The following is a 15854-nucleotide window of genomic DNA, read 5'->3' on the forward strand; positions in this document are numbered from 1 at the left end:
CTTATCTTTGGGTGTTGTGGAAAGGTTTTCAAATTTATCAACCAATTCTGCCATAAGACTATTAACAGTTTTGAATTCAAAATCTGCATTCTTTTCTATGCTTTATATTCAAACAAAAGATTCTTTAATGAATCCTTTCAAAGTAGAAACTGAATAATTTACATTGTTCAAATTATTATTTACATACTTTAAAGCAACATTTAAGGAATCAAAACAGTCCTTATGGCCCTAAGATTTGATCATATTCATTTCTAACCCTTTAAGAGTAGTATTTGTCCAATTTATCTGCTCACTGGCTTTTTGTATTCTTTCATCAATGCCCAGTGCAGATTCATCTGTATGGACCAAAGTAATATCTTTTGTTGCATTACTAGACTCACCTAACAATATTCCTTTGAAATTTGAAACAGTGGTGGCGGTGTTTATCTTGGTGCCATCATGGTTGGTCCATGAATGTTTTCGTGCAGAAGATCCCTCTGCAACTGCCATGTGAACTTCTTTCCATTATTCTGTTTCTTTCCAACTATACAAAGAAATCCAGGAATATGTATCTTCCATATATTGCTTCCATTGTAAAGATAGATTTCTTTTCTTAACACCTAGTGTGCTTATATCAAATGCTTTTGATGTAGGATGAGTGTATAAATCCCAATTTAACATTCTTTTCATCCATTTGGGGTCAATTTTATATTTTTGACATCCATCCATTAATGAGAAGAACTTATACATTTCTGGAATAGAAGGCTTTTTGCAGTTTTCAGGGATATGGTTTTCAAATATGGGTTGCGGAATTAGACAGTCAAGTCGTTCAATATATCCCAATCCATATCTAGGCATTCCTTTAGGACACATTTTACTGAACATTTCAATAAGCCTTGGTTCTTTGTTTTCTAGAGAAGGTAGTTCATGGATCATCATGATGTTGTCAAGAGGAAAAGGAATGTCAGAACATTTTGGATTTGGGCATGACTTAGCAATAGTGGTTGGTGGAGCTTCTCCTGTGGCTGGATTATGAATTTGGGCATGACTTAGCAATAGTGGTTGGTGGAGCTTCTCCTGTGGCTGGATTATGGAGGATTAAATATGCAATTTTTTTTAAGAAGACTACTAAACATCATCCAGGACATTTAACTTTGAGATTAGAGAAATGAAAAATTTGTTCTAGTTCAAATAAAGTGGCATGTAAACAATTTGGAGGTGAATTGTGTATAGATGTAGAAGTAGAAGGTTGACAAAGGTCAAGACTTGACTTTGGCTGAATGCCATGGCAATATTTTTTTATTTTTTGATGGTCAATAATTGATCTTTGAGGAAAACACAAGGTAGCTGAAGAAGATCCTTCTTGGATTTGTGCAGTCGTAATTTTTTGGATTTTTGGTGACTTAGGGAGATCTATGACCCAATTTTCAAGAAAACTCAGGTCTTCCCATCTGATTTTCTAATGTTCTATTTTCTAGTTATGAGCATTAGTAATTACAAGAGTGTTTCATTTCGATTCTTGGTTGGGAGTATGTAGTACTGCCGGATACAATGTGTTTGTGTGTCTAATACACCCTCTAGCATGAATTTCAATATTTGTTCTTTTTCTCTTCATATCAAAACCAATTGTTTTGATTTCAAATTGTAGGATATCATTTATACATTCATCGAACAAATAGACAGAAAAAATCGGATGATAGCCAAACCAAACAGGGTTGTTTGACAAGGGAGCCACAATGGCTCCGATTAATGAATCTGCATATCTGTTATGTATGAGATCCCTAACAGTGGCCAACACATATGTATTTAACCCTCTATGGGTGAGGGCATTTATGTCGACTTGTATACAACCAAGGTGCAGGTATTTGGTTCTGTGTCTTCTAGCTTCTTCCTGAAGCTTCTTTGGGTCTAAGAGAGAAATAGTCTGAACAGACTCAACATTTTCTTGAATTTGATACACACATTCTTTTGCAGCTACTCTGGTGACTGCTTTAAGATGAAAGAAAAACATATCTGAATATACAGTGGATATATTTATAGATGGTAAAGCCCATCAGGCTAAAGGCTGACTTTCAACTATTTCTAATTCTATAGAGTTAACTTCTCTAGAAGACGCAGATTGAAAAATATTTTCCATATTAAAGTTGTGGTCTTGTGCCTCCTTTTAAAGTTCTCTTAATGAAACAGATTTTCTTTCTGAATCCATTTTATCAATAAATAAAAAAAGCATAAATACCCAATAGAACCAAAGTTATCACTCTGATACCAATTTTTAGCTAGGGTAAGACTTTGCACCAACATGCGGGTGAAAAAATCAATGAAAAAGCTATTAAGACTACCAAACAACAAATCAATTTGCAGTAAGTATGGGCTTGCAATTGATGATCCAATTATTTAGAGAAGAAAGAGTAAGAAAAGCAACAAAAAGGCCCAAAGGTAGCCTACAAAAAATTCAAAGGTCTGTGCTTACAGAACACACCAGGACAAGAAAGGATCTTACAGATATGTCCCTAAAACTCATTATTATGATCCAAAAGATATCCATCTTAAAACACAAAGACGGGATGGAATATTATGTTGGTTATGTGGCCAAAAGGGACATACAACAAATAAGTTTCCTAAAGGTAAAGAATCTAAGATGACAAAAGGAAAGAAATCAAAAGAGGTTGCCTCAAAAAGATCCTAGACAGAGACAAGAAGATATCCAAGAATCGCCTTCAAAGAAGAAGCGCATTTAATGAAAAATGACTATTGCAGCACTTCAGAAACAACAAGCACTACTTCCTATATTTATAATTCCAACATTGTGCATGTAAATGTACAGCAATGTGAATGTACAAAATCTGAAGATTACAATTGCAATAATTCAAAGTGAGAATCAATCCTCGGTTCAAAAGAAGAGACCAAACTCAGGTCAAATAAGGAAAAAGAAAAAATTGTATGGCACACACCATTGAAGATGATGAGAGAAAGGTTTTGTCCAGCATCAAAATGTTGGCAGAAGGAGAAATGAAATAAAATCCACTTGAATCTTTTCTACAAACAATGCACAAAGAACAAGGCAGTAGTAGTTCAAAGAATAATAAGGCTAAAGCCCTATTTGTGGATGCTTCCTAGGAAAACAACACCGGATATTTTTAAAGGAACAGTAAGCATACCAAGCCAAGGTCCTTAACCTTGGGAGAAGTTAGCATGGAAATATACCATCTCAAAAAAGAAGTTGTTGGCCTGAAAACACAGATCTCTCAGATTTAAAACAAGAAGGAGCCTATTGAGGATGATAATGTAGAGGTCTATGAAGATAAATCCTGTTCTAGAATGGGATTTGGAGAAATGAAAATAATGAAACTACAATATCAGCAACTTCATGTGTTGTTGACCATTGATATCCAAGGAGAAAAGTTCACTTTGAGAACATTGATTGATTCAAGCGTGGATATCAATGTTATTGACAAAAAGATTGTCCTAGCTAAATACTGGAAGGTGGATCCTCGAAAAGTAACTGGAATTGGAACTCAAACTTTCAAGTATGAAGTTCCTATTGCCACCATCTATTTCGAAAAATACTGTATGAAGTTAAAATTTGCAGTAGGAGAAATTCTCATAGACTGCATATCGGGAAATGTGTTTCTAGCAGTAGTTGAACCCCATGGGTCAGCTAGATTCTGTGATGGCAAAGCACGATTTTTCATTTTAGTACCAAATCATAAAGGATTTCTAGAAACACTGACCTTACCATATATTTTTACTCCCAGAATTTTCACAATGGTACAAATAATGCAGGAAGTAGAACTATCAGAGAAAAATATTTTAGAAGTGAAAGACTTTAAATATTCAATCAAAATAAAAGAACAACTCCAACTTCCCATAATCATACAAAAAATTGCAGAACTAAGAAAGCACCTAGAAACTAAGTGTTGTTCAGAAAACCCATTTAATGAAAAATGATTATTGCGACACTCCAAAAACAACAAGCACTACTTCCTATAATTCTTATTCCAACATTAAGCATGTAAATATACATCAATGTGAATGTACAGAATCTGAAGATTGAAATTGCAATAATTCAGAGTCAGAATAAATGCTCAATTTAAAAGAAGAGACCGAACTCAGGTCAAATAAGGAAAAAGAAAAAAAATATGTATGGCACACACCATTGAAGACGACGAGTCAAAGGTTCTTCCTAGCATCAAAATGTTGGCAGAAGGAGAAATGAAAGAAAAGATGCTAGAAGCTTTTCTACAAATAATGCACAAAGAACAGCGCAGTAGTAGTTCAAAGAATAATCAGGCTAAAGCCTTATTTGTAGATGCTTCCTATGAAAATAACACTAGATCTTTTCAAAGAAACAAGTAGCATACCAAGCCAAGGTCCTTAAACTTAGGAGAAGCCAACACATAAATATACCATCTCAAAAAAGAAGTTCTTGGCCTGAAAACATAGATCTCTTAGATAGAAAACAAGAAGGAGCCTATTAAGAATGATAATATAGAGATCTATGAAGATAAATCCTATTCTAGAATAGGATTTGGAGAAATGAAAATAATGACAGTCCAATAACACTAGCATCATGTGTTGTTGACCATTGATATCCAAGGAGAAAATTTCACTTTGAGAACGTTGATTGATTTAGGCACAGATATCAATGTTATTAATGAAAAGATTGTCCCAGCTAAATACTTGAAGGTGGATCCTTGATAGGTAACTAGAATTGGAACTCACACTTTCAGGTATGAAGTTCCTATTGACACCGTCTGTTTCAAAAAATATTGTATGAAGTTAAAATTTATAGTAGGAGAAATTCCCATAGATTGCATATTGGAATACAATAGTTAAACGCCATGGGTTAGCTAGATTTCCTGATAGAAAAGCATGATTTTTCATTTCAGCACCAAATCATAAAAGATTTCTAGAAACACTAACCTTACCATATATTTCTACTCCCACAATTTCCACAATGGTACAAACAATGCAAGAGGTAGAACTATCAGAGAAAATGATTGAAGAGTTGAAAGACTTTAAATCTTCAATCAGAATCAAAGAACAACTCCAACTTTGTAGCATCATACAAAAACTTGCAGAACTAAGAAAGCATCTGGAAACTGAGTGTTGTTAAAAAAACCTAAAGGCTTTCTTGCACAGAAAGAACAATATAATTTCCTTTCAAAAATACATTTGAAGGAAAACCTTGTAAAAGTAGGGAAATTCCCATGAACAGGGACTGTAGAAATCTCTGCCAAAAAGAAATCTTCGGTCTTCTGCAAAATAGACTCATCAGAGAATCCAATAGTCTGTGGAACTGCTATGGATTTTATGTAAATAAGCATTCAGAACAGATCAGGGGAGTGCCTAGACTTGTTATAAATTATAAACCTCTAAGCTATGTTTTAGCAGATAATACCTATCCTATTCCACATAAAGGAAGCTTAATTGCAAAAATTACAGGAGCCAAAGTATTCTCAAAATTCGACATGGAGTCTCGTTTTTGGCAAGTTCCTATCAAAGAAGAAGACAAATTCGAAACTACTTTCAGCATTCCAGCAAGGCACTATGAATGGAATGTGATGCCTTTTGGACTAAAGCATGCTCCATCTAAGTTCCAGAAGGTAATGGATCAAATTTTTAAGCCCTACCTTAAATGGCTAATTGTGTATATAGATGATGTGTTAATTTTCTCCAACACCATAGATAAACATTTTAGACATATCCACACTTTTGCTCAAGCTGTAAAAAGAAGTGGTTTAGTTTTAAGCAAAAAGAAGATGGAATTGTTCCAGACCAAAATCAAATTTCTGGGACATACGATAGAAGATGGCCATATAACTTTGCAAAATCATGTTGTAGAATTTGCTAATAAGTTTCCAGATGTAATCACAGACAAAACACAGCTGCAGAGGTTCCTCAGTTGCTTGAATTATTATAGTAATTTTTATAAAGGGTGTGTAGCAAACTGCAAGATTCTTAACCAAAGATTGAAAAAAGAGCCTTCACCATGGACAGCTAATCACACTAAAGTTGTTTAGAAAATCAAAAGCAAAGTCCATACATTGCCAATGCTCTATCTCAAAGATGAAGATCTCCCCAAAATTGTTGAGAGTGATGCTAGCAACCTTGAATGGGGAGAAATACTAAAGCAAGTCAAAGAAGGGACCGAGAAAACTGTACAATTTGCCTCAGGTACATGGAACCCAGCAGAGAAAAACTACTCCACTATTGAAAAGGAGGTAATAGTTGCCTTGATTGTATAGAAAAGTTTGATATACACCTGTACATAAACAATTTTTTCTTACAGCTGATGGTTTAGCCTTGAAAAAGGTTCTAACTAAAGAAATAAAAAATTCTCGAAGAAGCCAAGCTAATTAGATGGCAGGCACTATTTGCTAACTTTGGTTTTGAAGTTGGGCATGTCAAAGGAGAACAAAATTGCTTCCCTGACTTCCTAAGCAGAGAATATATGGAACAGAGTGACCATTTGATGGTTATAGTAACTGAATGGAATCCAAACACTCAACAAGAACTTCGAAATATTTCAGATGACACTCATTGGCCAATATACATAAAAAAATGGAAGCCAACATGGCAACTTAGAAACACCAAGGCCATGGATGTCAACTTGTAGCCTCACATTGACTTACAACATCTAGTGCCCGAAAGAAAGATCTATCCAAAATCTAGCAGGTGGATTCATGACATGATCTACAAAAGATCAATATTAATAGCTAATTTTGCAAAAAAAACTTTATATAAAAGCTTTAGAAATATAAGTGTAATTTAGATAGAAAGGATTGATAAGACAAAATTCTATCATAAAAATTACACTATAAACAAGACACTTAACCCAAACCATTTCTCAAAATACATGTTGCCACAAAAAACTACACTAAATAATTTTAGAAACTAATAATAATAATATTACTTTTACTTATTATATTAATGAGTCTAATTGATGTACGAAATCGTTTTCAGCTGATGCATAAAGTATGATTTATTTCTAATTAAAATGGCTTAAATGTTTAAGCAATATATCACTGTAATAATGAATATGTATTTTCTGAAAAATAAAAATATTTATTCTCGTACGAGATTGGTTAAGTAACGCGTACCTTCACGTTTTGAAGCGAGGTTGGACAATACGTTTCAGTGGCTCCGTGGAGCATTAGTATTTTCTTAAAATTATTGTTATGCTTTTCACAATACCAACTAGCCTAATACTAATCTAATAATTTAATATAAATGGAATAAATGCACGGTACAGAGTTCAAACCAATAAGTATGTTCAATTGGGTAAATCAAATTAGACATAAATTTTTTCTTTAGTTAAGAAAAACCAATGCCATAATAATTTCCATACACGTTTTTTTTTTGTTATTTCAACTCTGGTAATGGCGTGCAACCAGCGTGCAAAAAGCTTTTCACAACGCACCCACGACACATCCCTTTGCCGTTTATTATAGGATTTTATCATTATTATCACTCCTGCTCACTTCCCTTGCACGTTGCAATACGTACTCCTTTCGTTCTCTTTCCGCTACCATCCTGGCGGACTATGGAATCGGATTGTTCTCTACATGGCCATTTTCAGGGCACCCTACTGCTCCGCTTGTCTTGCCCAAACACGCAATGATGTCTGAGAATACCAATTCTGTGTTCTCTGGAGGTTCTCCATATGTCAATCCATGCCACATATCTTGTCTGTGCTTTTGGTAGAAGCATACAGTAATTTGCTCACAGATGGGTCTGTCACTTTATCGGCTTCACCATGAACAATCAGAAAAGGCAACTTCACCTGCATCATATAATTCATTATGACCGCGACAGCCCATTTAGTTAAGGCGTCTATTAAAGGTAGCCGCAGAAAAATTGCAGCTTGAATTAAATGTTCAAATACGGTACCTCGTTCAGCCGTTTCTCTATGTCCACACTGATCATGAGAAGCTCGTAAGCCGTTTTTAGACGAGGTCGACATTGATAAGCATACGGATTTGCCCAAATCTGTGCTTATGTGCAGATATTAGAGAAAACAAAAACCATGAAAATTAATAAGAATTTCTACAGGAAACAAATCAACAATACGATTCATTACCTTTTGTCTCATTTCTGGTTCCTTGAAGCCAACGTCTACAATACCCTCAGTAGGTACAACCTTCCACGTTGGGATTATTGCAGTTTCTTCAATATGTTTATAACCAGGGGGTGAGGCTTTAACTCTGTAGAATATGAAATGACTTATTTCCAGCCAAATGAGAAAACAGTACTATGAAGAAAAAAACATATAAAAGATAAAACAATTAAAAAACACAGTGACTATGTGAGCTAACAAATGCTGCAAATCTCATATATTTAATTCAACTATAAACTACATTCTTAAATACTAAAACTATTACTAAAATATTTGTCAATCAACTCTGCAATCAATCTACAGCTAATTTCCAGCACTACTGCAGCTAACAATTTGTTGCCTTATTTTCTAGCACTACTGCAGCTAACAATTTGCTGCCTTATTTTTGCAGAGAACACTAAATAGAAATTTACATAACTAATTAAGCATTATTCCCAACACTCCCCCTTAATGATTAATGAGGCTTTACTATCTTATCTCGTAATGCCAAAAACTGATCTTTTGCAACTTCTTTAGTGAATATATCTGCTAGTTGATGCTGAGTATTTATATGCTTCAATTCAATCTCCTTCTTCTGCACCAAATCTCTAATGAAGTGATATTTGAGGTCAAAATGCTTTGTCCTACTGTGATGAACTGGATTCTTTGCTAACTTGATGGCACTTACATTATCACAATAAATGACTGTAGGCTGAACTTGTTTTTCTCCAATTTCTTCCAAAATTTTTCTGAGCCAAAGAGCTTGTGTACCTGCTGAGGTAACTGCAACATATTCTGCTTCTGTGGATGAGAGGGCAACAATGCTTTGTTTTTTTGAGCTCCATGTAATCAAACCAGAACCAAAAGAGAAACAATTTCCAGATGTGGACTTACGGTCATCAAGACTACCTCCCCAATCTGAATCACTAAATCCAACAAGATTGAACTTTTCAGAAGAGTAGTAATGAATACCAAAATTTAGAGTGCCTTTCACATACCTTAAAATCCTCTTGGCTGCCTTCATATGTATTTCAGATGGATTTGTCATATACCTTGAAACAAGTGAAACTGAATATGTAATATCAGGCCTTGTGTGGGTTAGAAAGATCAAGCTCCCCACAATACTTCTGTAAGTTTTCTCATCAACTAAATCAGCACCATCATCTCTACATAACACCTCTCCATGAGCACTTGGAATAGGGGATGGATGACAATCAAGCATATCAAATTTATTTAGCATATCCTGTGCATACTTTGTCTGACAAATGAAAATCTCATCCCTACTTTGATAAACCTCCATTCCTAGAAAATATTTCATGATGCCTAGATCTTTCATCTCAAATTCATTCATCATAGCAGCTTTGAATTTATCACTCATCTTAGAACTACTACCCATATACAATAGATCATCAACATACAAACTTATGATTAAAATATCAATACCTTCTTGTTTGTAGTAAAGGGTAGGATCATTCTTACTTCTCTGGAAGCCATTTTCCTGAAAGTATCCATCAATCCTTGCATACCATGCTCTTGGTGCTTGCTTAAGGCCATACAAAGCCTTCTTCAACTTGTAGACATTATTCTCCTTTCCTTCCACTTCAAAACCTTGTGGCTATTCCACATATACTTCCTCTTCTAAGTACCCATTCAAGAAGGCACTTTTCACATCCATATGATGTATGCTCCAATTTTTATGAGCTGCTAATGAAATCAACATTCTAATGGTCTCTTGTCTTGCTACTGGTGCAAATGTCTCTTCATAATCAATTCCATACTTCTGTGTGAATCCTTTAGCAACTAATCTTGCTTTGTGTCTTTCAACACTCCCATCACTGTTAAATTTAGTCTTATAGACCCATTTGGTGCCAATCTTTTCCTTGTCATGTGGAAGCTCTGTCAACTTCCAAGTGTCATTCCTTTGAATGGAATCCATCTCTTCTTGCATGGCTTGCATCCAAACCTCACTAGTACATGCATCTTCAAAACATGATGGTTCAAATTCAGCCTTAGCTAATAAAGCAAAATTGACTATCTCACCTATTGGGCTTTCTTCATGTGCTTGATTTGCACTCCTCTCATAAATATCACTCAATCTTCTTACCTTCCTTGTAGAACTTGGAGAAGAAGTTGGACTTGAATTTGATGTTGAAGAAATTGATGAAGCGTTGCTTGGTGGAGTTAAGCCACTAATTACAGAAACATTAGTTGGCTGCTCATTATCATTATCAACAATTATATCATTCAAAACAGATTTTGTCTTCTCAACATGGCCTTTTTGATGACCATAAACTCCCCCTTCATCAAAAATTACATCTCTTGAGACAATAAGCTTGTTAGTTAGAGGATTATACAATTTATAAGCCTTGCTTGTCTCACTATACCCAATAAAAATACATAACTCACTCTTTGCATCTAACTTTTTTCTATTCTGATCAGGTACATGCACATAAGCCAAACAACCAAAAACTTTGAAATGATTAACATTAGGCTTTTTTTCATACCAAGCTTCATAAGGAGTCATATTTTTCAATGCACTGGTGGGGCTACGGTTGAGGATGTATACTGCTGTAGCAACTGCATCTCCCCAATAAGTGTTGCTCAATCCCTTAGTTTGTAGCATGCATCTTGCCATTTCAACCACAGTACGATTTTTCCTTTCAGCTGTGCCATTCTGCTGGGGTGTGTATGCTGTAGTATGCTGCCTCCTGATGCCATTCATATCAGAATAACTCTGGAAAGCTTTTGAGCAGAATTCTCCTCCACGGTCAGTCCGCAAACATTTGATCTTGCACCCTCTCTCATTTTCTATAAGGGCTTTGAACTTCTTGAATGTATCTAGGGCTTCACTTTTGGCCTTCAAAAAATATACCCAACAATTTCGTGAGTAATCATCAATAAAAGTGATGAAATATGATGACTTACCCAAACTCTTAGTCTGCATAGGACCACATATGTCTGAATGAACAAGCTGAAGTGGGTAATGAGCCCTCCATGCACTTCCCTTTGGAAACCTTTCCCTTGCATGCTTTCCTTTAGCACATCCTTCACAAACCTCCTTATGCTCTTCTACCTTGGGCAAACCAGAAACTAATGCATGTGAGGTTAGAAACTTCAAACTGTGAAAATTTAAATGCCCATACCTCAGATGCCATAACCAACTTGAATCCTCATAAGCCATATTAGCAAGATTGCTGTTATCTTCATCAAACCTCAAGGGAAACATCCTATTTCTTGTCATAGGCACAACAGTGATCACCCTATTTCCCTTATTCTTATCATAGATAGTACATGTCTTATTTTCAAAGACTACTTTATAATTTTTCTCACATAGCTGTCCAACACTCAACAAATTATGCTTCAATTGTGGAGTATAATAAATGTCATGAATACTCTTTATACCTTCTTTTGTTTGGACCTCCATAGCTCCTTTGGCAGCAACCTCCAATGATTTATCATCACCAAGCTGGATCTTGGATTTGAAACTTCCATCCTTTGCCGAAAACAACTTCTCATTCCCTGTCATATGGTTAGAGCATCCAGAATCTAGGTACCAAACATCTTTACTAGTATTTTCACCTTTGGCATAAGATAAAAATAAGTGATCTTGAGGATACTCACCACTTTCTTGAGCATAATTAGCATTTTTACCTTCTTTCAATCTGCATTCTCTTTCAAAGTGACCATACCTAGTACAATGGTAACATTGAACATTTCTCTTATCAAATCTACCTCTACTTCTTCCTCTGAAACTACCTCTTCCACTTGAGCCACCTCTTCCTCTACCTCTTGAATAATTTTGGCTTTGCCATTTACCTTGACCTTGATGGCTTTTGGTACTACTACTTGCATCTTCATTCTTTGTAATTTGTAATTTAGAGGAAAAAGCTTTCTCTACAGCTTCAAAAGTATCCTTCAATCTTTCTTCATGAGACATCAAAGATCCAACCAATTCATCAAACTGTAGTTTTGTTAAATCCTTACTTTCTTCCATGATTATTGCAACATGATTCCATCTATGTGTTAAAAACCTCAATACTTTTTTAATTAAAACTTCATTACTTACAGCTTCTCCAAGTGTAGCCATTTTGTTGACCATATCTTTGACTCTCACACAATAGTCACTCATACTTTCAGCTTCTTGCATCTTCGAATTCTCGAACTCTCGCCTCAATGTCTGAAGCTTGACCACCTTAACTTGATCACTACCTTGGTAAGCTTCTTGTAGAGTCTCCCAGGCAGCTTTGGCAGTTTTTGCTCCAGATATTCTTGGAAATAAGCTCTTATGAAGAGCTATCTGAATGTGAAACAAAGCTTGAGCATTCTTCTTCCTTGCTTCCTTTCTTGCTGTTCTTTCATTGGCTGTAAGAGCATTCCAATCAGCTGGCTCTTCATATCCTGATTCAACAATCTCCCACAAATCTTTTCCAATCAAAAAGGTTAGCATCTTAATGCACCAATAATCATAATCGTTGCCATCAAATTCTGGAACTAGCATCTGGTTAGAATTCGACATGATTAACTTTGGCGAAATTCCAACAATACAGCTTTAACCCAAAATAATTTTACCTGCTCTGATACCACATGTAGAATATGAAATGACTTATTTCCAGCCAAATGAGAAAACAGTACTATGAAGAAAAAAACATATAAAAGATAAAACAATTAAAAAACACAGTGACTATGTGAGCTAACAAATGCTGCAAATCTCATATATTTAATTCAACTATAAACTACATTCTTAAATACTAAAACTATTACTAAAATATTTGTCAATCAACTCTGCAATCAATCTACAGCTAATTTCCAGCACTACTGCAGCTAACAATTTGCCAGCACTACTGCAGCTAACAATTTGCTGCCTTATTTTTGCAGAGAACACTAAATAGAAATTTACATAACTAATTAAGCATTATTCCCAACAAACTCTTCTGATATCTGTTGCAACAATAAACGAGGTGAATGCTAATATAATGATTCAACCATGCAATGTGAAATATTAATATAATTTATATCTTGCACATAGGCGCAACAACAACAGCTCCACTCCTCCCATTGATTCTAAATAAAGGAACCTCGCTTTCTCCCTATACTCAGCGCGTTCTGCAATGTAACTATCATACTTTCTTATGAACACTAGTAACTGCACAACTTGATTTCTCCAGTGGACATTAATTACCCTAATATTTAAATATATCGCATGCATAGAAAGTCCCAATAATGCATACCAGCGACGGTCCTGAAAAAAGTTGTACAATCCGTTACAAGGTCATCGAAGTTTTTTATGTAACAGCGCGTTCCAGCGGATTTGCCATGCCCTTCATAATTTATACCAAATACTGCATACCCTGCCTTTGCAAGCCTCGCTCTTGTGTCTGGTAATAGGTCCAATTGGGTTATTAATTTTAGAGCTAAATTAATACGAAATTTTGGCAACGACACTCTAACAAATATTGTTCATTCGTGAACATCGTGGTCATATTTACTTATATTATTCCAGGGAAAAGAGTTAAAGTACCTTCCATGAAAATGCTGCACTCCATGCCATAGCCTGCAAGCACAAGAAGAAAACAAATTACACAACAGAAACTCGAAATCCTTAACGAATTTACAAAGTGGCGAATCCATGGATTCGTGACTAGGTTGCGTTATGATGTGGACAATGAATTGGGAAGCTGACCATGGCAGAGACATATGACGGCTTTGGCTTCCTTATCTGCAGGTAACCATCTGCAAGTAAAGAGCTTCACTCCTCGCGAACTTTCAATGAGCTCCTGCACGAGGATTGCGTTTAAAGAACATTAGTAATGGAAATGTATCATTCTCGTGAGACAGTAACCCAATATTAAAATCTCACCTTCACAGCTATTGATTATTTGAGTTTAATAACAAAAAATAATCATTTCATATGTATAATAAACTACTTTGGTTGAGACATGAGAACTTGCGTAAGATCTTGGCTGGGATTCTCTTTAATGGCAGCGCCTAACCAGCCATACATAGGGTATTCAATGCGCCAGGAGATGCACGGGACATAGCCCGCTAACACGCGAATTGTCTTTTCTTATTTAGTGGCGAGTTTCCGAATTCGCGTGTTAGCGGGTTATCTCCCGTGCATCTCCCGGTGCATTAAATACCCTATGTATGGCTGGTTAGGCGCTTCCCTCTTTAATTGCTTCTTTTTATCAAATATTTACTTTCATAAATATATTTCCAAAATAATTTCATCCCTTTCAACACAATTTGTATAGAAATTTGATCCTCTCAACAATGAATAACTTATAAAATTAAATTTACGAACTATTTATCTTATGTTACTGCCGTTATTTACCTATTCGTAGTCGACAAGGCCACTGAGTTCTTCCACCCCTGACATGTCCACCACCGACATGAAACGATTTCGTGGAGTATAGGATTCTACGTTTCGTCTTGTAGTAATCCTTATACCAGGATTATACCTTTCGTGTTTCAGTAATCGTCATACCTTCTACTGCGTAAATCCTTTGAATGGCAAAGATTAACCTTCATCTACATATATATGTCAAACTACCTGACAAAAGTTTCGAATCTGTCATTTCAACAGACAGGAAGGCATTTAAAAATATCATGTAACGTCAACGTAATTTTCTGCAGCCATTAACTGAGCAAGTAAATTGAAAGTGATTTTAAAATTTTCTGAAAACATCAACTTAATTTTCTGAAACCATTACTAAATGGCCATTGGGTATGTAAATTGACTCTTCGAACTTACTGAAGGAGCCCATTTTTCTAAATAATTGGGAACTTGCGTTTACAAGGAATACCTTTCTCTGTAAGAAGATTCGTGTTACGGAGTAGTCAGCTTTAAAGTTAATCATTAACAATTTTGTGAGGCCTTTAGCTGCACTCGCCTCTTTACAAAGCAAAAGTGCATTTCCTTTACCGGGAAGCAATGGCATGTGAGTCACTTCGTTCCATATCACTTGCTTCGAAGTCATAATCATAGTGATATTAAAAGTACTTAATTTATTTAATTTTGTATTACTATAATTTATTAAAAATATTATATATATAATTGATTAAATCATTAAGCATTTTTCACATTCTTCTTGAAATATCTACTTAAATAATATTGATATATTTTAATGTTTCATCACATTATACCTTTAAAAAGTATCGTTTAAGATCATAACTATTAAAAAAAAAAAAAAAAAAACCGCTTACGATAATAATCTTCTTTGAGGTTCACAATGAACTTAGACATTATTTTCCCAAATTTTATGTGTGAAAGCCGGTTACTCTAATTTAACATCAATTAGGGTTTTTTATATGTATATGTATGTGAGGTTTAATACATTTTAGGTGTAAGTATATTTTTTAAAATAAATTTATAATTATGTAATTTAATATTTATAATGTTTTTTATTTAAATTTGGGTTTTTTTTTAATTGATTTAGGTCTTTTATTTAAAATGTAGATAATTATTTTTTAAAATTTTTATTTAAAATGTGGATGATTGTTTTTTAAAATTTTTATTTAAAATGTGGATGATTATTTTTTAAAATTTTTATATAATTATTTTTTGTTAATATATGGTAGGTTGGAATTGGAATTATAAATGTTTTAATGGTATATTATATTAGTTTATCCATTTTTTATTTGTTTGAATAAGCAATTTCTTAGGGTGTTCAATCTATGTTGGAATTATTATTTTTTTAAATGTTTTAATCACATAATACATTCGTTAATTAATTTTTTATTTGTTTGAATAAGTAATTTCTTAAGGTGTTCAATCTAA

At 34.6% G+C, this 15854-nt stretch overlaps 1 pseudogene; it reads right to left on the bottom strand.

Annotated features, from left to right (window-relative positions):
- Nucleotides 1–7523: 7523 nt before the first annotated feature.
- On the bottom strand, nt 7524–15054 carry LOC149188675 (caffeoylshikimate esterase-like; annotated as a pseudogene).
- Between the last annotated feature and the right edge of the window lie 800 nt (nt 15055–15854).

The sequence above is a fragment of the Pinus tabuliformis genome, chromosome 3_1 (genome assembly GCF_031772625.1).
Source record: "Pinus tabuliformis cultivar Carrire ecotype Pingquan chromosome 3_1, CPIR1, whole genome shotgun sequence".
NCBI classification, from domain to species: Eukaryota; Viridiplantae; Streptophyta; class Pinopsida; order Pinales; family Pinaceae; genus Pinus; species Pinus tabuliformis.